We start from the raw sequence: 6778 nt of genomic DNA, 5'->3' as shown, positions 1-6778 counted from the left end.
TCTGGATTGCATATTAATCTCATTTAAATGAAAAATCTACTGAATGCCTCCTCTATACAAGGTGCTATACAAAACCTTAGTATTAAGCATTAGGATTGCTTTTCACTGCAAGTTATAGTAGATCTGACTAACAATAGCTTCAACTATAGAGTCAATTAATGGTTAAGCATAGCAGAAAGGGTGGAGGTAGAAATTCCAGGGTTGGTATGACACTCCGGAGATGTCAAAAGATCCAGGATTTTCTGATTTTTGTTGTACCACTATCCTCAGCCTATTTCTGATTTTTTTAAAAAAAGATATGGTTGAAAGTGTCTGTTGAACTGCAAACAATCATGTCCCCAGGGGGATGGGGAAAAGTGAGGGCACATGATCTTTCTTCTCTGTTTCACGAAGGAGGCAAACACTCCCAGCATGCAGACGCAGAATCCTTTTTACATCTCATTGGCCAGAATTGTATCACATGCCTGCACCTGGACCAGTGACTAGCAAAGTGAAGTGGATTACCGCCACTGGTTTGGACCAATCAAAAGTAATCCCCCAGGTCTGCGGTCACAGTCGGCAGGAACAAACTAAGACACTGATAGCAAGAAACAAGGAAAAATGAAAACTGGGTAGATAACCAGCAATATCTCCTACTTATTTATTTGCATGGGATCCTAGTAGACTGAGGCTCAGAGAGAAAATCCTTAAGGGTCTGTAAAAACAAAAACAAAGTGAAAATGATACTTATCAAACATTCCTATTCAGACTGGTAACCACAGTGGCCCAGTAAGCAACATTTGGGCGGTTAAGGCTCCCGGCTTCTCAGCCATGTGACTTGTTTTTCACTGTTATCACCTTTTAGTTCTTGGTGACATTGTTGTCTCATTTGTAGAACAGAACAAAGCTTGGAGTTTTAATAAATTGATATTTCATAAGTGTTTGAGATTGGACACTACTGGTAAACATCAGTGAAAGTTATTTACAAATGGGGACTGTCCACTGCATATCCGTTTATGACTTTATACCAGACATAATGGAGGGGATGCCTTTACAATAAATATATATATTTATACATGTTTTAAGTGTATTCCTCTGAGCTGATGATCAGGATCAAAATATAGTCTCAGTTTCTTAAATTCTCACCACAATTCAGAGTTTGTGATGTATGGTTTAAAGTGATCTTTAAAAATAAATTTCAGTGGCCAACTTAAACATGGATACCTTAAGAATATTACTGGTAGTATTTGCTCTACTGAACCATCTATTAGGGCTTTCATGTGACTCTGCTGCTGTCACCTCCAGTTCAAACAGTTAAACAGACGCCTGTCCTTTCCTGGAAGCCTGCCACAAGTCTCATGTCTCTTACCTGGTTTATTGTAACGCTGTGCACCAAGTTGCTTAGTTTTGAAAATTGTTTATTCTTGATGACTTCCCTCTCACCACATTCAATATTCAATCCGTTGTCAAATCTTACCAGTGCTGCCTTGAACATGGGTCTCATACTCTTTCTTTCTTTTCCACTTCTGTTTCAGACGATACAGACATCAAAATGCTGGTTAGGGTGGTTGTCTCTGGGTGGGATGGGGGAGGGAGTCTTGTGTTTGGAGGACTTTTCCTGAATTTTCCAGGTTTTCTATAATCGTTTGTCACCAGAAAAATGAACATAGAACCTAACAGAATCTGTTCTTCAGAGGTGTTAATTTGGTTATTCTCAGTGTCCTCCATCTATTTGACTCATGTATGTGAACTGCTTCTAACTATACGATGCGTGTATGTGTCTGTCTCTGTCAGAATATAGTCTTTGGGAAGGCATAACCCTGGCTCATAAACACCCCACGTAGCCCAGGCATTCCAGCAGTGATCATTCAGCCAAATTTAGCGGAAGACTCATCGCTGCGCTACTGGTCCTCCTGGTGTACCTGGCTGCCGTCACCTCTGCAGATCATGAGCGAGGACGAAATCATCGTGTTCCTCCTCGGCGATGGCTCTGGAATGTGCAAAGCTGGCTTTGCTGGGGATGACACCCCTGGGCCATGTTCCCATTGTCATCGGCTGCCTCCGACACCAGGGCGTGGGCCCGGAGCAAGCTCAGAACCTGACCCTCAAGTACCCCATGGAGCACCGCATCGTCACCAACTGGGACAACAGTGGAGAAGACCTGGCACCAACCACAGCTTCTATGACGAGCTGCCCGTGGCCCCCAAGGAGGACCCAGTGATGCTGACCTAGGCATCCCCTCCACCCCCCAAGGCCTGCTCTGAGATGACTCAGATCATGTTCAACACCTTCAACACTAGGGCCCTGCTGTCCCTGTAGCCTCTGGCCGCACCACTGGTGTTGTCATGGATCCTGGGGAGGGGGTCGCCCACAGGTGCCCATCTACGAGGGGTATGCCCTCCCCCATGCCATCCTGCATCTGCATCTGGCTGTCCTGGGACCTGACTGGCTGTCTCGTGAAGATGCTCATGGGGCATGGCCGCATCCTCCGCACCACGGCCCCGTGGGAAATTGTGCATGATGCCAAGGGCAGCTCTGCTACGTCGCCCTGGACACTGGGGCAGGAGACGGTCACTGCGGTGCCCGCCTCCTCCCTGGAGAAGAGCTCCGAGCTCTCTGACTGTCAGGTGGTCACCATCCTCAATGAGTGTTTCTGGGTCCACAGGCGCTCTTCCACCCTCCTCCTGGGCATGGAGTCCCGTGGCACCCCCGAGACCACCTTCACCTCCATGCTGAAGGGTGATGTCGACAGCCGGAAGGCCTGTGTGCCAACACAGTGCTGTCTGGGTGGGACCACCGTGTACCTCGCATCACCACCAGGACATACAGGGATCTCAGGGCACTGGCCCCTGCACGACTGAAGATCAGATCAAGACCAAGGCTCCTCGTGAACACAAATACTGGGTGTGGGTCTGGGGGGCCATCCTGGCCTCGCTGTCTGCCTTCCAGCTGACGTGAACAGAGAGCAGAAGGATGCCCTGTCCAGCCCCTCCGTCCTCCACCACAAATGCTTCTAAATGGGCCGTGGGTGGGATGCTTCGCATTTGCTACACGAGCTCGTATAAAAGTACACGTTTGCCCTGGCGGATGCTCACACACCGTGCTATCCTCCTGCCACTGGAATAAACCTTTGGAAAGAAATGTGTCCTTGGCGTTTGTATCTAATATCAGCACCCAGTTGTAGAGCTTACTGCTGATTTTAACCTTCTGTTTAAGTTAAACGGGTCCTTTGGTCTAAGTGTGATGGCCGGTTCGTATCTTCAGTTTTAAACCCCTAGTACGTGTGTTTCCTCAGTTCGTGGCTGAGGTGAGAAATATGTTTGTGGAAGAGAAATCCTCGGGCTTGATGACAATCTGCGAGACCACGAGTTTGCTGACCTGCGCAGGGCATTGGTGTAAGAGCTGCCTGTTCCACGATTTCCCTAGGGGCTGACAAGAGTCCTGCGTCAGCTGTCATTTGTCTTCTGGGTCTGACAGGATTGGGACGGTCCCAGCCTTAGAACTCACTTTCCTTTCTTACCCTACAATTGCCCGCCAGAAAGCCATGGGTTGTTCCTTGCCTTGAGCTGGAAAATGGGTAGCATTTACACCTGTAAATGTATTCAATCCTTTTAATTTGTGTATGGTTTCTGTATGCAATTCTCAATTCTTTAAGAGATGGCCCAAAACTGTTGGTTTTCTACTGCCCACGTGAGAACATTTGGCCCCAGCAGCATGTCATTGTGAAGAAAACAAAAGTATTGCAGTGAACAACAACAACAAATTCAGTTGATTGTTCTGGTGAATGTGGGAACAACACAGAAACGTTGTCACTCCTAAGGTTAAAAAAATAACTAAAGCAAATCCTTAAAATTTCAATCTTTGAAAATCCCCCAAGTGGCTCAAAATTTCAAAAGACAGAGAGAAAGAGATTATGCGGTGGGGGAGGGTTCAATCTCCAGTACCTCTGTTAAAAATATACAAATAAGTAAACCTAATGACCTCCCTCCAAAAAATCTAAAAAAAAAAAAAAAAAAAAAAAGAGAAAGAGAAAGAGAGAGAGAAACCCCAATCTGCTTCCTTTAGAAGTTACCCTTGATCCATCCATCAATTCAAGAACTTATTTCATTTTCTGTAACTTTCTCCAACTTTTAGTTTAAATCTTTCTTGTACCATTTTCCACTAAACTTTCCTCTTTCTTTTGGACTCTGTGTTGAGTCATATCATGAAGATTCTGGGCAGAAAGTTTCAGAAGAGTTGGGCATTGGCATATGACAGCGTTCAGAATAATTCATTCTAGATCATTAGTATATGCTAAACACCTACTCAGCCTAAAATTTTGACAAAGTCTTGGACCAAGGCTGAGGGAAAGCAGTTCCCAGGGAAAGGAGGAAAGAAATTTCCTTCTAGCCGGCTAGACTAGATGGCATCTTGATTTCCTACCAAGGTCCCCAAATATTGGCAAGTAATGATTTTGGTGTAAATTATACCCTTTGATGTGCACAGGGGAGCTATGGAGCATTTTATATGAAGTAATAATATTAAGTAATTTGATGGAACTAATGATTGCTTCATCTGACATCGAACAAAATAAACGACACTCAATATGACACACTCGCCATTTATGGACTTAAATTCTGGGACAGTTCAAGTTGCCATTTTTGCTGATCTTTGTGGATGTTAGATTGAGTTACTTTATTAACAACCGTAAGACTTTCAATCTTCAGTTGACAAACTGCGTGGTCACTTCTAGATAGATTGCTCAAGTCCTCCTGATTCTTATTAACCTATAATAACTAGGTCTGATTTCTTAAATAAAAGCTTACTTCTTGACTTTTCATTGAAACATCTTGATAGATGGTTAAATGTCTTTCCTATCCTCCTCTGTCTCCTTTGCAACTCTCTTTATATGAGAATTGTCTCCGTCAGATGAATGGCTTTGAATAGCAGTATTTATATATTTCAGTGGGGGATGTAACAACCAAGTTCTTTAAAATAAATTGCTGATCGAATCAATTAACACAAACTAAAAAAAAAAAAAAGAAAGAAGAAAAAAAGTTAAGGCCAAACTAATGCTGATTCTAATTTTTTAACATTTTTAAACACTTAAAATACCTGCTTTCAAAGAATCCCAGAAAATGGAATAGGACATGGCTACGCACTGATTTGCATAGTCAGGCCAGTGCACAAAGAGGGGACCCAAGCTTCTGTGTTACCCCAACTCTCTGGGAGTCTTGGTGAGACTATGCCTGGATGGAGGAATATAAATTGCTTACACTTCTTTTGGATTTGAGTGAATCTCTAAATTCACAGAGAGGTTTTCTCTTCGACCACTTCAGTGGAAATGGTCATAGTCAAATCAGTTGGTTCCTGCAACTTTTGAAAACCTGAAAAAGCTTTTAATACAATTCAACAAAATGGAAGAAAATGAGAGAAATAATACTCTTCCACACACCCTCAAAATCTTCTCTTTTCCTCTCACAGGTACAAAGCAAATAAAACAGGTCTCAGACTCATGTGGGCTCCCAGCATCCACCTTTGCATTTGTAATCATATAAACATGGACTCTGGGGCCAACACTGGCCTGATTCGAAATCTGGTTGTGCCACTTACTGGCCAGTGTTCTTAGGGCCAGTCACTTAAACTCTCTGCCGCCATGTCCAAGGGGTGGCAGGGACCCCCGGAGGAAGGGGCTCCAGCAGTGATCAGGAGTGAGCCCAGGCATGCACACGATGAACTATTAATCGTCCCCAGATAACTCACAGGCAAGGGGTGGGAAAATAGAGACAGTTTTACCTCTTTCCCTTCTGCATACAGGACAGGAGGAAAAATTTCTCCATGCTGTTATTGGAGATCCTTTAGCACGATAACCCATTCTCAAACTTGGATGCCCACTAGAATACCCTGGAGAGTTAAAAAGAAATAGTGATTCCTGGATGTCAAGCCTGCACTCCGATGTAATTGATCCGGTATAGCCTGGGCATTCATAACATGTAGCCTGGTTAAGAAACACAGTCCTAAAAGATGGAAGGAGGAAAAAAAATGTACGATTTTCTGATTTTCAGGGACTTTTATGTACCTTTGCAGTATGCTACTTTATTTAAGAAATGAATACACAAAGGCTTTCCACTGGACTTTGACTATTAAAAAAAACAACAACAGCTATTAAAACAAACCCAATTCTCTGGTCTCATGCATATTTGCATTTACTCAAACAGTTTTCTGTTTAAAAAACTGAATTCTGCCTTCGTGGGACATATAGGATGACACGTGATTGTGGCTTTAAAACGTGAATATTCCATCAGTCATCTCTCTCTGCTTGAATTCTGCCTTGCCCTCTAGACGAACTCCCACCAAGAAAAAGCTTAAGTGTCTCACCTAATTTGCCAGGAGGCCGCTTACCTATTTAGGTTAGGGGACCAGAGTTGATGAGAAATTCTTTGGGAAGCCAAGCACAAGTTTTTGCTTTCAACTATTTATAGCAATCAGCTGGCTTTTCCAGTCCCTCATTAGATCAATCATGGCCATTGTCTTACAGTTGAGTGGGAAATCGTTACAGGTGGAAGAGGCGAGATGCCTCTAATTCAGCGGAGGCCCCCCTAACAGGAAATCTGCGAGGAATTACAATCAAATAGGGGCCTTGTCAGGGGGATGGGGTTGCTTCCAAGGCAGGATTTCTGAAGCCTTTCTGGATTCTGGGTTGAACATACAGTGAAACATACAGAGAAGCTACAACAAACCCACATAAGACAAAGAGAAGACGACCCTTTCGGTTCAGGCACATTGCAGCGCCTGGTGTTGGGTTTTCGGCTCTCGCTGA

At 43.9% G+C, this 6778-nt stretch overlaps 1 pseudogene; it reads left to right on the top strand.

Moving 5' to 3' along the window:
• The first annotated feature begins 1926 nt into the window (after nt 1-1926).
• On the top strand, nt 1927-2996 carry LOC102516506 (annotated as a pseudogene).
• The last annotated feature ends 3782 nt before the right edge of the window (nt 2997-6778 follow it).

This window comes from Camelus ferus, chromosome 1 (assembly GCF_009834535.1).
Source record: "Camelus ferus isolate YT-003-E chromosome 1, BCGSAC_Cfer_1.0, whole genome shotgun sequence".
NCBI classification, from domain to species: domain Eukaryota; kingdom Metazoa; phylum Chordata; class Mammalia; order Artiodactyla; family Camelidae; genus Camelus; species Camelus ferus.
This window is presented reverse-complemented; position numbering and strand designations above follow the sequence as displayed.